At 39.7% G+C, this 16,728-nt stretch overlaps 1 long non-coding RNA gene across 1 annotated transcript in view; it reads left to right on the forward strand.

The window, feature by feature from the left end:
- The first annotated feature begins 550 nt into the window (after nt 1-550).
- LOC141582884 (uncharacterized) overlaps nt 551-16,728 on the forward strand; it is a 154,282-nt gene continuing 138,104 nt past the window's right edge. Inside the window, exons 1-4 of the long non-coding RNA XR_012515795.1 lie at nt 551-742; nt 8,068-8,073; nt 15,401-15,517; nt 16,322-16,465. This is a non-coding gene — a long non-coding RNA (uncharacterized LOC141582884). The remainder of the gene's footprint in view (nt 743-8,067; nt 8,074-15,400; nt 15,518-16,321; nt 16,466-16,728) is intronic.

The following is a 16,728-nucleotide window of genomic DNA, read 5'->3' on the forward strand; positions in this document are numbered from 1 at the left end:
ACAGCATGGTCAGAGCCGTCTTTCTGTCTTTTTAGATAAAATAGTAAGAACTGACTTGACTACATGCCTTTGGTAAGTTCAAAGCTCTTCCCTTACTTTCTATAAATTTCTGGGGGTGGAATGCAGGTAGGCACACTTTACAATCTTATGACCTTTTTATTTTGACTCTCTTTTGTGTGAGAGCTCTCTGTGCTGTGCCACAGCAATGCAGATGTGAGTGAGCCTCTGGCCCTTTTAAAATCATCAACAACAAAATCCCCTCAGAAAAATGTTTCATGAAGATTTACAGAAAGACAGAGTAAGAGTAATATGACAGTAAACAAACACTTTCAAATAAAGGAATAATTTTCCATGCTTATAATAGTCTTCATCTATCTCTCTCCTTGCTCTCTCCTCCTCCCACCTCCTCCCCTCCGCTACGACCTTGGAGTTTGGCTGACACACTTCACCATATGCTAGCTGCTCTTCATCTTGTTTCTCCTCTTGATTCTCTTCTCTGTTTTTGGTTTTCTTCTCTCCTCTGTCTAGAACAACAAACCAGTTCATCCAGTTCTCTCAGGGGAAGAGCTTTGATATTTTTCTGAAGATATGTCACCTGTGAATGAATACTCAGGTCCTTGGGGGTTTCATCTTCTCTTTATTCCCACTGTGATCCAGGAATGTTTCCTGGAAAATTAACTGTAACTGCCATGCAGGATTATGTAAGAGCATGGCAGATGATTCTGCCATCTGTTCATTACAGGTGGCATTTCCCAAGAAATGCAGGTATTTTTCCCAGAAAAAGGTGGAGAAAATGTGGTGTGGAGCAAAAATTGGGTGTTTACTAAATATTTATGGAGGAAGAATGAGTTAGTAGAACAGTCAAGTCATGGGAAAAAGAGAGAATGATCAATAAAGCTACTTCAGGTGGTTTAGGGGGGCAGAATCAAAATTAAAGTGGAGAAATTACTCTTTTTCTGAAAGAATGACAGCTCTTTTATTCCGCATGAAAGAAGATAAGGAGGGTGAGCTACAAATCAGATGTATTTGTATGTGCTAGAAGAGTCAGTTAAGGGTTCACTCCTGCAATGACTTGGATTTTCTCAGTAAAGTCAGGTCCAAAGTCATCTGCTGACTGAGGGCAGAGTTAGGAGAGGGTTTAGCATCGTGGCTTGAGTTCATTAGTTGCCAGAATTTCTTTTTTTGGCATTGTTTTCTGATTAAAAAAATTTTTGCGGGTACACAGTGCAGGTATATATTTATGAATTACATAAGATATTTTGATGTAGGCATGAATGCATACAAATGACATCAGGGAAAATAGGGTATCCATCACCTCAAGCATTAATCCTTTTCGTTAAAAACAATCCAATCACACACTTTTAGTTATTTTACAATGTACAATTTATTTTGTACTAGCAAATACTGGGTCTTATTCATTCTAACTTTTTATACCTATAAAGAATTTCAACTCCCCTTCCCCACCACTCTTCACCACCCTTCACAGCCTCTGATAACCGTCCTTTTACTCTGTCCTTGTGAGTTCAATTATTTTAGTTTTTAGCTCTCACAAGTAAATGAGAACATGTGAAGTCTGTCTTTACATGCCTGACTTATTTCACTTGACATAATGACCTCAATCAAGTTCCATCCATGTTATTTTAAAAGACAGGATCTCATTCTTTTTGTGACTTCGTAGTACTTCATTGTGTATATGGACCACATTTTCTTTATCCATTAGTCTGTTGATGGACACTGAAGTTGCTTCCAAATCTTGGCTATTGTGAATAGTGCTGCAATAAACATGGAGTGTAGATATCTCTTTGATATCTTGATTTCTTTTGTTTTGGGTATATACCTAGGAGTGGGATTGTTGGATTGTAAGGTAGCTCTATTTTAGTTTCCTGAGGAAACTTCGAACTGTTCGACATAGTGGTTGTACTAATTATATTCCTACCAACAGTGTACAAGGGTTCCTGTTTCTCCATATCCTCATCAGCATCCATTATTGCCTGTCTTTTGATTAAAAGCCATTTAAACTGGGGTGAGATTGTATCTCATTGTAGTTTTTTTTTTTTTTAAATAATCGTCAACTTGTTTTTATTTGTCTTTCTTTAATGTATGCACAGCTCACATTTATTTTAATCTTTAATATTAGAAGTGTTTAGAGCTTTTATTTGGAAGTTTGGTGATGTTTTTGTTTTTAATTTTTTATTTTAGTTTTTGTAGGTACATAATAGGTATATATATTTATGGGGTACATGAGATGCTTTGATACAGGCATGTAATTCATAATAGTCACATCACATACAATAGGGGTATCTATCATGTCAAACATTTATCCCTTGTGTTACAAACAATTCAATTATACTCTTAGTTACTTTAAAATGTACAATTAAATTATTGTTGACTATACTCACTCTATTGTGCTAGCAAATACTAGGTTTTATTCATCCTTTCTAACTTTTTTTTGTACCCATTAACTATCCTCACATGCCCACCACTACCCTTCCCAGCCTCTGGTAACCATCCTTCTACTCCCTATGTCCACAAGTTCAGTTGTTTTGACTTTAAGCTCATACAAATGAATGAGAACGTGTGATGTTTGTCTCTCTGTGCCTGGTTTATTTCACTTGGCATAATGACTTCCAGTTTCATCCATGTTGTTGCAAATGACAGGATCTCAATTTTTTTTTTTTTGGCTGAATAGCACTCCATTGTGTATAAGTATCACATTTTTCTTTATCCATTCATCAGATGATGGACACCTTAGCTGCTTCCAAATCTTAACCATTGTAAATAATTTTGCAACAAACATGGAATGCAGATATCTTTTCAATATGCTAATTTCCTTTCTTTGGGGTATATACCTAGTAGTGGGATTGCTGAATCACATGGTAACTTTGTCGTTAGTTTTTTGAGGAACGTTCATAGTGGTTGTACTAATTTACAATCCCATCAACAGTGTACAAGGGTTTCCTTTTCTCCACATCCTTGCCAGGATTTCCTGTCTTTTGGATATCAGCCATTTTACCTGGGGGGTGATAATATTTCATTGCTGTTTTGATTTGCATTTCTCTGATGATCAATGATGTTGAGCACCTTTTCATATGTCTATTTGAGATTTTTATGTCTTTTTTAAAGAAATCTCTATTGAAATCTTTGGCCCACTTTTAATTGGATTATTAGACTTTTTCCTGTAGAATTGACTTCCTTGCATATTCTGGTTACTAATTTCTTGTCAGATGGTTAGTTTGCAAATATTTTCTCCCATTCTGTGATTGTTGCTTCACTTTGTTGATTGTGCTCTTTGATATGCAGGAGCTTTTTAACTTAATGTGATCGCATTTGTCCATTTTCGCTTTGGGTGCCTGTGCTTGTGGGATATTACTTAAGAAATGTTTGCTGAGATCAATGTTCTGTTTTCCCAACATCTACTTGTAGTAGTTTCATAGTTTAAGGTCTTATATTTAAGTCTTTAATCCATTTTGATTCGATTTTTGTATATGGCAAGAGGTAGGAGTATATTTTAATTCTTTGGCATATAGATATCCATTTTTCCCAGCACCATTTATTGCAGAGAATGTTCTTTCCCCGGTGTATGTTCTTTTCATCTTGGTCAAAAACAAGTTTACTGTAGATGTATGGATCTATCTCTGAGTTCTTTATTCTGTTCCACTAATCTGTATGCCAGTACCATGCTGTTTTGGTTACTATAGCTCTGTAGTATAATTTAAAGTCAGGTAATGTGATTCCTCCAATTTTGTTCTTTTTGCTTAAGATGCTTTTGGATATTCTGGATTCTGTTTTTTTGTTTAGGTTTATATAAATTTGGGGATTTAAAAAAATTTCTGTGAAGAATGTCATTGGTGTCATCAGTAATTTGATAGGATTGCATTAAATGTAGATTGCTTTGAGTAGTATGGACATTTTAACAATATTGATTCTTCTAATCTATGAACATAAAAATGTCTTTCCATTTTCTTTTTTTTTTTTTTTTGCATTTTAGGTTTTTGGGTACATGTGAAGAGCATGCAATATTGTTGCACAGGTACACACATGGCTGCGTGATTTGCTGCCTTCCTCCCCTTCACCTATATCTGGCATTTCTCCCCATGCTATCTCTCCCCAACTCCCCTCCCCTTGCTGGCCCTCACCTATTTCCCCCCAACAGACCCAACCCAAATGCCCATCGATGATAGACTGGACAGGGAAAATGTGGCACATATACACCATGGAATATTATGCAGTCTTTCCATTTTCTTGCGTCTTTTTCAGTTTCTTGCATCAGTGTCTTACAGTTTTCATTGTAGAGCTCTTTTGCTTTTTGATTAAGTCAATTCCTAGGTATTTGATTTGCCTATTATAAATGGAATTATTTTCTTATTTTTTTTTTTCGGATTGTTCACTGTTGGCATATAGAAATGCAGCTGATTTTTGCATCTTCATTTTGTATCCTGCAACTTTACTGAATTTATGTGGTGTGAGTTGTACTATCTCTTTTTTCATCTCTGATTTTATTTATTTAATCCTCTTCCTTTTTTTTTAAGTCTGGCTAAAGGTTTGGTAATTTTGCTTATCTTTACAAGACCAGCTTTTTCTTTCATTGTTTTTTTTTTGTATTGTTTTCTTCACTTCAAATTTATTTATTTCTGCTCTGATCTTGATTACTTCCTTTATTCTACTAATTTTAGGTTTGGTTTGCTCTCACTTTTCTAGTTCTTTAAGATGCATTTTTAGATTGTTTATTTGAGTTTTTTTTCTTTTTGATGAAGGCATTGCTATCTATAAAATTCCTTCTACTATTGCTTTCACTGTATCCCTTAGGTTTTGGTATGTGTATGTCCATTATTAATTATTTCAATAAATTTTTCAAATTCTTAATTTATTTATTGACCAACTGGTCATTCAGGAACATATTATTTGCTTTCCATGTGTTTGTATAATTTCCAAAATTACTCTTGCTATTGATTTCTAGTTTTATTCCATCCTGATCAGAGAAGATGTGTAATATTATCCAAATTTTTTGGAATGTTTTGTGATCTAACATATAGTCTATCCTTGAGAATGGTCCATGTGCTGAGAAAAAAATTTTATTCTGCAGCCATTGGGTAAAATGTTCTGTAAATATCTATTAGGTCCATTTGGTTTAAGTGCAGATTAAGTTTGATGCTTCTTTGTTGATTTTCTGTCTGGAATGTCTATCCAATTCTGCAAGTGGGGTGTTAAAATCTCCAACTGTTAGTGTATTTGGGTCTATCTCTTTCTTAAATCCAATAATATTTGCTTATATATCTGGGTGTTCCAGTCCTTGGTGCATATATATTTACAATTGTCATATCCTTTTGCTGAATTAATTCCTTTATCATGATAGAGAGACCTTCTTTGTGTTCTCTTATTCTTACAGTTTTTGTCCTATATGTATAGTTTTTGTCGAATCTATTTTGTCTGATGTAAGTACAGATACTCTTGCTCTGCTTTTGTTTCCATTGGTATAGAATATCTTCTTTCATCTTTTTATTTTCTGTTTATGTGTGATTTTATAGGTGAAATGTGTTTCTTTCTTTTTTTTTTTTCTTTGAGATGGAGTCTCACTCTGTTTCCCAGGCTGGAGTGCAGTGGCATAATCTCAGCTCACTGCAACTTCTGCCTTCCAGGTTCAAGCAATTCTTCTGCCTCAGCCTCTTGAGTAGCTGGGGCTACCCTGTGTGTCACCACACCTTGCTTAATTTTTGTAATTTTCATAGAGATGGTATTTCACTGTGTTGGCCAGGCTGGTCTCGAACTCCTGACTTTGTGGTCCATCCAACTCAGCCTCCCAAAGTGCTGGGATTACAGGCCTGAACCACTGTGCCTGGCCTGTTGAAATGTGTTTCTCATAGACAACATACCACTGGGTCTTGAGTTTTTGTTTTTGTTTTTCCATTCAGCCAGTCTATGCCTTTTGATTGAAGAGTTTAGTCCATTTATATTCAATGTTATTATTGATAAGTAAGGACTTTACTCCTACCATTTTGTTATTTGTTTTCTGTGTGTGTGTGTGTGTGTGTGTGTGTGTGTGTGCATGCATGCACTCATGTGTGTGTGGTCTTCTCTTCCACCTTTCTTCCTTGCTGTCTTGCTTTTAGTGAAGATATTTTGTTTCTTGTGGTATGATTTAATATCTTGCTTGTTATTTTTTTATCTGTTGTATGTTTTTTAATTTGAGGTTACCATGAGACTTGCAAAGAGTACCTTATAACCCATCATTTTAGGTTGATAAAAATTTAACCCTGTTTGCATAAACAAATAACAAACAAATAAGCAAGCAAAAGGAACACTAATAAATACTAAACACCTTAGCTTCATCCATTTTTAACTTTTTGGGTTAAAAAGTTAAACCTAAAGAGATGTTTTTAGGTCTCTATTTATATGTTATTGTACTGTGTATTCTTGAATAGTTGCTATAGTTATTATTTTTGATTGATTCATCAAAAAGATTGGTTATCTTTCTACTTAAGATCATTGTAGTTTACACACCACAGTTACATTGTTATAATATTCTGGGGTGTTGTTTTTTTTTTTGTACTTATTATTACCAGTGAGTTTTGTGCCTTTAGGTGATTTTTTAATTGCTCATTAGTGTCCTTCTCTTTTGGACTGAAATACTGTCTTTAGCATTTCTTGTAGGACAGGTCTGATATTGATAGAATCCTTGGCTTTGTTTGTGTGGGAAAGTCTTTATTTCTCCTTCATATTTAAAGAATATTTTCTATTTACTATTCTAGGGTAAAAGCTATTTGCCATTAGCATTTTAAGTATGTCATGCCACTCTCTCCTGGCCTGTAAGGTTTCTGCTGAATAGTCTGCTGCCACATGTATTGGAGTTCCATTGTATTTTATTTGTTTCTTTTCTCTTGCTGCTTTTAGGGTCCTTTTTTACTCTCGATCTTTGGGAGTTTAGTTATTAAATGCCTTGAGATAGTCTTATTTGGGTTAAATGTGCTTGGCATTCTATAGCCTTTTCATACATGGATATTGATCTTTCTATAGGTTTGGGAACTTCTCTGTTATTATCTCTTTGAATAAACTTCCTACTCCACCTCCTCTTTAAGATCAATAACTCTTCAATGTGCTCTCTTCAGCCTATTTTCTAGGACCCGTAGGCTTTCCTGATTGTTTTTATTTTTTGTCTCCTCTGACTGTGTATTTTCAAATACTCTCTCTTCAAGTTCATCAATTCCTTATTCTCCTTGATCAATTTGGCTATTAGAAGACTCTGATTTGGATGGCCGACTTTCAAGATGGCCGCCTAAGAACAGCTCAGGACTTCAGCTCCCAGCGAAAGTGCAGAGGGTGAGTGGACGCCGCATTTCCAGACGAACTCTTATTGCCCACAGACCAGGAGATACCCAGGCAGAGGGGTCGCCAGCATCGCAGTCCCAGCCGGTGCGGCTGTTTTGGCCCCCGCGGGGCTGATTCCGCCCGCGCGGCTGCTGTGACCACTCCCTGTTGCTGCGGTTCTCCGTACAAAAGCCACTGGTCTGGGAGCCCTCTTAGCTGGCGAGCAGAGCCTTGAGACGGCAGAATAGCCCATTCATCTGAAATAGCGAGCCAGGCCAGGAGATTCCTAGGCAAAAAATCCGCCAGGAGCCGGCGCCGTGGTCCGAGCCGACTCCGTGAGTCGCAGCACGGGAGATCCCGGCGCCTTTTCAACAAGCGACCGGAACGCGGGGTCGTTCAACTTAAAAGAAAAGACTCTGAGTCAGGGAGCCAGGTGATCAGGCTCGGCTGGTCCCACCCCTCCACCCCCAACAACAACGAAAACAAAAACAGTAATTGGAAACCCTCTGGGTTGAGCCCTTCAAACCAAGCACAGCTGAACCGGGAAGGTCCAGCTCCGTGGGGGAGGGGCTTCCGCCATTACTGAGACTCTCCACCGCTACGGAGGCAGGCTGCCGTTGCCGAGGCAACCCGCCGTTGCCGAGGCAACCTGCCACAACAGAGAGAGTCCGCCATAACAGAGGCGGGGCCACCATTGCCCAGACAGTTCTAACTACGCCCATATAAAAAGGACTACAGGGAAGAGCTCAGGGCAGCTGGGCGGAGCCCACAGCAGCTCAGCAAAGCCCCTGCGGGCAGGCAGAGGCTAGGCGTGCTGCTAGCTGGGCGGGTCCGACCTGAAAAAAAAAAATCAAAAAAGGCAGTAGTGCAACGGAAACTCATAAAGCTCCAACTCCCTGGGACAGAGACAGACAACAGGTGGATAAACCCACAAAAATGGGTAGAAACCAGCGTAAAAAGGATGAAAACTCCCGAAACCAGAACACCTCTCCTCCTAAAAGTGATCACAACTCCTCACCAGCAAGGGAACCAGACCGGATGGAGAAGGAGGGTGATGAAATGACAGAATCAGACTTCAGAAGATGGGTAGTAAGAAACTACAATGAGCTAAAAGAACATGTTCTAACCCATCGCAAAGAAAATAGGAACCTTGAAAAAAGATTGGACGAACTGCTGACGAAAATGGACAGCATAGAGAGGAGAATAAGTGAATTGATGGAGCTGAAAAACGCAACACGAGAACTTCGTGAAGCATGCACAAGCTTCAACAGCCGAATTGACCAAGCAGAAGAAAGGATATCAGAGGTCGAAGACCAACTCAATGAAATAAAAAGAGAAGGCAAGAACAGAGAAAAAAGCGCAAAAAGGAATGAACAAAATCTTCAAGAAATGTGGGACTATGTGAAAAGACCTAATCTATGTCTGATAGGTGTACCTGAATGTGATGAAGAGAATGAATCCAAGCTGGAAAATACTCTTCAGGATATTATCCAGGAAAACTTCCCCAACCTAGCAAGGCAGACCAATATTCAAATCCAGGAAATACAGAGAACACCACAGAGATATTCCTCAAGAAGAGCAACTCCAAGGCACATAATTGTCAGATTCACCAGGGTTGAAATGAAAGAGAAAATGCTAAGGGCAGCCAGAGAGAAAGGTCGGGTTACCCACAAAGGGAAGCCCATTAGACTCACAGCAGATCTCTCAGCAGAAACCCTACAAGCCAGAAGAGACTGGGGGCCAATATTCAACATCCTTAAAGAAAAGAACTTTCAACCCAGAATCTCCTATCCAGCCAAACTCAGCTTCATAAGTGAAGGAAAAATAAAATCCTTTGTGAACAAGCAAGCACTCAGAGATTTCATCACCACCAAACCTGCTCTACAAGAACTCCTGAAAGAGGCTCTACACATATAAAGGAACAACCAGTACCAGCCACTCCAAAAACACACCAAATGGTAAAAAAGCATCAACACAATCAAGAATCTGCATCAACTAACCAACAAAACAGCCAGGTAGCATCAAAATGACAGCATCAAATTCACACATAACAATACTATCCCTAAATGTCAATGGACTAAATGCCCCAATCAAAAGACACAGACTGGCAAATTGGATAAAAAGCCAAAACCCATCAGTGTGCTGTATCCAGGAAACCCATCTTACATGCAAGGATACACAAAGGCTCAAAATAAAGGGATGGAGGAAGATCTACCAAGCAAATGGAGAGCAAAAAAAGGCAGGAGTTGCAATTCTCATCTCTGATAAAATAGACTTTAAAGCAACAAAGATCAAAAGAGACAAAGGAGGACATTACATAATGGTAAAAGGATCACTGCAACAAGAAGAGCTAACGATCCTAAATATATATGCACCCAATACAGGAGCACCCAGATACATAAGGCAAGTTCTTAATGACTTACAAAGAGACTTAGACTCCCACACAATAATAGTGGGAGACTTTAACACCCCATTGTCAATATTAGACAGATCAACCAGACAGAAAATCAACAAGGATATCCAGGACCTGAACACAGACCTGGAACGAGCAAACCTAATAGACATTTACAGAACTCTCCACCCCAAATCCACAGAATATACATTCTTCTCAGCACCACATCACACCTACTCTAAAATTGACCACATAATTGGCAATAAATCACTCCTCAGCAAATGCAAAAGAACAGAAATCATAACAAACAGTCTCTCAGACCACAGTGCAATCGAGTTAGAACTCAGAATGCAGAAACTAACTCAGAACCGCACAGCTTCATGGAAACTGAACAACTTGCTCTTGAATGTTGACTGGATAAACAATGAAATGAAGGCAGAAATAAAGATGTTCTTCGAAACCAATGAGAACGAAGACACAACATACCAGAATCTCTGGGACACATTTAAAGCAGTCTCTAGAGGAAAATATATAGCAATGAGTGCCCACATGAGAAGAAAGGAGAGATCGAAAATTGACACCCTATCATCAAAATTGAAAGAGCTAGAGGAGCAAGATCAAAAAAACTCCAAACCTAGCAGAAGACAGGAAATAACTAAGATCAGAGCAGAACTGAAGGAAATAGAGACACAAAAAACTCTTCAAAAAATCAATAAATCCAGGAGCTGGTTTTTTGAAAAGATCAACAAAATAGACAGACCACTAGCCAGATTAATAAAAAAGAAAAGAGAGAATAACCAAATTGATGCAATAAAAAACGATAAAGGGGATATCACCACAGATTCCACAGAAATCCAAACCATCATCAGAGATTATTACAAACAACTTTATGCACATAAACTAGTAAACCTGGAAGAAATGGATAAATTCCTGGACACCTGCAACCTCCCAAGCCTAAACCTGGAAGAAGCCGAAACCCTGAATAGACCAATAACATGGTCTGAAGTCGAGGCAGCAATAAAGAGCCTACCACCCAAAAAAAGCCCAGGTACAGATGGGTTCACAGCTGAATTCTACCAGACATACAAGGAGGAGCTGATACCATTCCTTCTGAAACTATTCCAGACAATTCAAAAAGAGGGAATCCTTCCCAAATCATTTTACGAGACAAACATCATCCTGATACCAAAACCCGGCAGAGACTCAACAAGAAAAGAAAATTTCAGGCCAATATCCATGATGAACATAGATGCAAAAATCTTCAATAAAATACTGGCAAACCGATTGCAACAGCATATCAAAAAGCTCATCCACCATGATCAAGTAGGATTCATCCCAGGGATGCAAGGCTGGTTCAACATACGCAAGTCCATAAACGTAATTCACCACATAAACAGAACCAAAGACAAAAACCACATGATTATCTCGATTGATGCAGAGAAGGCTTTTGACAAAATTCAACAACCCTTTATGCTAAAAACCCTCAATAAACTAGGTATTGACGGAACGTATCTCAAAACAATAAAAGCTATTTACGACAAACCAACAGCCAATATCATACTGAATGGGCAAAAACTGGAAGCATTCCCTTTGAAATCTGGCACTAGACAAGGATGCCCTCTCTCACCACTCCTATTCAATATAGTACTAGAAGTTCTAGCCAGAGCAATCAGGCAAGAAAAAGAAATAAAGGGTATCCAAATTGGAAAGGAGGAAATCAAATTGTCTCTATTTGCAGATGACATGATTGTATATCTGGAAGACCCCATCATCTCAGCCCAAAATCTCCTGAAACTGATAAACAACTTCAGCAAAGTCTCAGGATACAAAATCAACGTGCAAAAATCACAAGCATTCCTATACACCAGTAATAGACTTCAAGAGAGCCAAATCAAGAACGAACTGCCATTCACAATTGCTACAAAGAGAATAAAGTACCTAGGAATACAACTAACAAGGAACGTAAAGGACCTCTTCAAGGAGAACTACAAGCCATTGCTCAACGAAATAAGAGAGGATACAAACAGATGGAGAAACATTCCATGTTCATGGTTAGGAAGAATCAACATCGTGAAAATGGCCATACTGCCCAAAGTAATTTACAGATTCAACGCTATTCCCATCAAGCTACCAATGACCTTCTTCACAGAACTGGAAAAAAACACCTTAAACTTCATATGGAACCAAAAGAGAGCCCGCATAGCCAAGTCAATTCTAAGCAAAAAGAACAAAGCGGGAGGCATCACACTACCGGACTTCAAACTATACTACAAGGCTACAGTAATCAAAACAGCATGGTACTGGTACCAAAACAGAGATATAGACCAATGGAACAGAACAGAGGCCTCACAGGAAATACAACATACCCACAACCATCTGATCTTCGACAAACCTGACAAAAACAAGCAATGGGGAAAGGACTCCCTGTTTAATAAATGGTGTTGGGAAAACTGGCTAGCCATGTGCAGAAAGCAGAAACAGGACCCCTTCCTGACACCTTACACCAAAATTAACTCCAGATGGATTAAAGACTTAAACATCAGACCTAATACCATAAAAACCTTAGAAGAAAATCTAGGCAAAACCATTCAGGACATAGGTGTAGGCAAGGACTTCATGACCAAAACGCCAAAAGCAATGGCAACAAAAGCCAAAATAGACAAATGGGACCTAATCAAACTCCACAGCTTCTGCACGGCAAAAGAAACAGTCAGTAGAGTGAATCGGCAACCAACAGAATGGGAAAAAATTTTTGCAGTCTACCCATCTGACAAGGGGCTGATATTCAGAATTTACAAAGAACTAAAGCAGATCTACAAGAAAAAAACAAACAAGCCCATTCAAAAATGGGCAAAGGATATGAACAGATACTTTACAAAAGAAGACATACAGGAGGCCAACAAACATATGAAAAAATGCTCATCATCACTGGTCATCAGAGAAATGCAAATCAAAACCACATTGAGATACCATCTCACACCAGTTAGAATGGCGATCATTAAAAAATCGGGAAACAACAGATGCTGGAGAGGATGTGGAGAAATAGGAACACTTTTACACTGTTGGTGGGAATGTAAATTAATTCAACCATTGTGGAAGACAGTGTGGCGATTCCTCAAGGACCTAAAAATAGAAATCCCATTTGACCCAGCAATCCCATTACTGGGTATATATCCAAAGGATTATAAATCATTCTACTACAAGGACACGTGCACACGAATGTTCATTGCAGCACTGTTTACAATAGCAAAGACCTGGAACCAACCCAAATGCCCAACGATGATAGACTGGATAGGGAAAATGTGGTACATATACACCATGGAATATTATGCAGCCATCAAAAACGATGAGTTCACGTCCTTTATAGGGACATGGATGAACCTGGAAACCATCATTCTCAGCAAACTGACACAAGAGCAGAAAATCAAACACCGTATATTCTCGCTCATAGGCGGGTGTTGAACAATGAGAACACATGGACACAGGGAGGGGAGCACTACACACTGGGGTCTGTTGGGGGGAAATGGGGGAGGGGCGGGGGGTGGGGAGGTGGGAAGAGATAGCATGGGGAGAAATGACAGATACAGGTGAGGGGACGGAAGGCAGCAAAGCACACTGCCATGTGTGTACCTATGCAACAATCTTGCATGTTCATCACATGTACCCCAAAACCTAAAATGCAATAAAAAAAAAAAGAAAAAAAAAAAAAAAAGAAGACTCTGATTTGTTCTTCAGTATGCCAATTGCATTTTTTACCTCCAGAATTTCTGCTTGTTTCTTTATTCTTTGTGTTTCCCCAAAACAGATATTTGAATTCCCTGTCAGAAAGTCACATATTTCTCTTTCTCCAGGGCTGGTCCCTGGTGCCTTATTTAGTTGATTAGGTTGTGCTTTTCTGGATGGTCTTGATGCTTATGGATGTTCTCTACTGTCTGGGTATTGAAGAGTTAGATATTTACTGTGGTCTTTGCAGACTGGGCTTGTTTGTACTTATCATTCTTGGGAAGGCTTTCCAAGTATTCCAATGGTCTTGAGTGTTGTGATCTAAGCCTGCTTTAGGGGGCATCTCATGCCCAGTAATGCTGTGGTTCTTGCAGACTCATAGAAGTACCACCTTGGTAGCATTGGATAAGATCCAGAGAAATTATCTGGATAATGAGACAGAGACCCTTATTCTCTTCTTTTACTTTCTCCCAAACAAATGAAGTCTCTCTCCCTCTTTGTTTTGAGTCTTTTGGAACTGGGGTTGGGATGACACAAGAGCCCCTGTGGTCACCACCTTCGGGACTGTGCTGGGTCAGACTGAATCCAGCATGGTACTGGATATCTCCCAGAGCCCACTGTAACCACTACCTGGTTACCACATATGTTTGCTCAAGTCCCTGTGTATCTACAATCAGCAGGTGGTGAAGCCAGCCTTGCTTGTGTCTCTCCTTCAGTGTGGCAAGTTCTCTTATGCTCCAGGTGGGTCCAGAAGTGCTCTGTGGCAACTAGGGACTAGAGTAAAAAACCTTAGAGGTCTCTTTGGTATTCCATTGTACTGGAGTTGAGCTGGTACTCAAACCAAGATATGCAGTCTTTCCCATTCTTCCCTTCCCTTTCCACAGGCAGCGGGGGCTCAGCCCATCACCACCACCACCACCACCACCACCACCACCACAAGCCCTCGGGGGTACTACTAGGTTACCACTGATGTTCCCTTAAGTTTCAAGGACTCTTCAGTCAGCTTGTGGTGAATGTTGCCTAGCCTAAGACCCAAACTTCAGGGCAGTGGGCTCTTCCCCGTCCCAGGGCAGGTTTAGAAATGCTATCCAAGTGCCAAAGACTGAAACTGAGGACCCTCAGATCCCACTCTGTGCTCTACCTCACTGTGTCAAATTGGTACCTAATGTGAAAGACAAGGTCTCCTTTACTTTTCCCTCTACTTTTCTTAGCACAAGGAATCTCTCCCTGTAGCCACCATAGCTGGTAATGTTTTGAGTCTCACCTGAAGCCAGCAAGTCTCAGAGTCTCATCCCAGGCCTACCATATAGTACCTGGGTATTGCTGCTGGTTTTTCAGTGACCAAGGTCTCTTTAGTTAGCAGGTTATGAGTCTTGACAGGATGAAGTCCTTCCCTTCAAGGAAGCAGGTTCCCTTCTAGCCCAGAGTGTGTCTAGAAATGTTGTCAATGAGCTAGCGCCTAGAAAGGGGGCTCTGCCTTGTGCCCTATCCTACTGTGGCTGAGCTGGTATCCAAGACGCAAGACAAAGTCCTCTTTATTATTCCCTCTCCTCTACTCAAGCAGAAGAATGGGATGTCTTTTGGAGCTGCAAGCTTTGCAGTCTGGGGTTAAAAGAGGGTTGGTGCAAGCATGTTCTTAGCCACCCTGGCTGGTGTCTCAGTAAGTCATGTTCCCCCCCAGCCTGCTGTCTCGGAGCTCAGTTCAGCACTAGGACTTATGTAGGAATTGCAGTCTTTGTGGCTTAGACTTCCTTTCAAGTTTATTTAGAGCCCAAGAACACTTTAGCCCACGGTGGTGAGGTTCGCCAGAACTCAAGTTCTGATCTCTGAGATGGGTGATTCTCCTCTAGCTGGGCTGGTTTAAGTACTGCCTCCACGGATAGGCACAAGCTGAGTTAGCCCAGTTTTGCTTTCCGCTGTGACAGGGCAGCACCGAATTCAATGCAATGTCTCACAATTACTACTCTCTCCTTCTCCCAAGAGGACATTCTCTTCATGTCACATGGCCACTGCCAGCAGATGTGAGAGGAGTAAAATTAGCAATTCAAGACTTTTTCCTACCTTCTTTGGTGCCTCTTTCAGCAATAAAAAGTTAAAACTGTGAGTGCTCAGCTGATTTTTGGTTCATCTGAAGGTGTTTTTTAGTGTCGATAACTGTTAAATTTGTGTCCTTGTGGGGGTGAGGGTGGGGATCAGCGAGGCCTTCTATTCAACCATCTTGCTTTGCCCCTCTCACCAGCATTTCTAATCTCTTATATTGTACAATCATTTCCACCATTTATACTCAGCTGTGGATATGATCAGATAAGAAATATGATGGATGGAAACTGGGCTGTGGTTTTGTGAGTTCAGTAAAATAGAAGGGCATGAAGGTAAGTAAGCAAATACAGCGATGGAACAAAAGCATCATCTAAGGAAAGGTGGTAAACTGGAAAAATATCAGGGGTTCAATTAAATAAACATAGGTAAGATTAGATATATTATGAGTAAAAGTCTCAGCTAAAAGAATAAGAGGTTACTAAAAGAAGGCACACTGTTAATGCTAAAGATACCAGTTGGGAAAAAAAGCCTTAAATGACATGGTCCAGAAGGTGACCCATGTGAATTACTTTTGTGGAATTGTGGATGGAAATCACTGGCACTGAGGAGGTCAAGGAATTCTGAAGCTGGGTTATTTGATTGGTGATCCACAGGGCCAGTGGCTATTTCAGGATGGTGGCCATTGAGGGATGAGGTGGAAGATCCCAGGAGACAGTGAATAGGAGGTTGGAATAAGGAAGTAATGAAGTTGTGAAAGAGAAGGAGAAAACACTTGAATAGTTCATCAAAGTAACTATTTCAAAAATTGAAGTCATCATTTACATGGAATAAATACCAAAACTCATGCATTTTTTTTTTGTACAGGAATCAATTTTTCCTTGAGTGAGAATGGATGAGAGAAAATGTGGAGCTCCTGACATAGTAGCAGAGGAAAGATTATCACTACCATGATATGTTACTCTGATGCTTCAAAAAGATTAAGACATAAGGCTAAAGCCTGATTGAAAGGTGTGTCCAGATTTTTTTTTTTTTTTTTTTTTTTGAGTGAAGGTTACAATACAGTGGGTTGGGTGCCTGCTAGCAAAACTTGAGAGACTAGAAAATCTTATAGAGATGGATTTTGGGTGTTGCTGAAACAGTTAAAGCAAGGAATGCTGCTCTTGCACAATATAAACAAAATACACACAAATGGTTTCCCCCTCTGCCCCCGACACACACACACACTAGATGCTGCTACAGGCTTAATTCTCACTCTAAAAACCAATTATTAC

This window comes from Saimiri boliviensis, chromosome 1, assembly GCF_048565385.1.
Source record: "Saimiri boliviensis isolate mSaiBol1 chromosome 1, mSaiBol1.pri, whole genome shotgun sequence".
NCBI classification, from domain to species: domain Eukaryota; kingdom Metazoa; phylum Chordata; class Mammalia; order Primates; family Cebidae; genus Saimiri; species Saimiri boliviensis.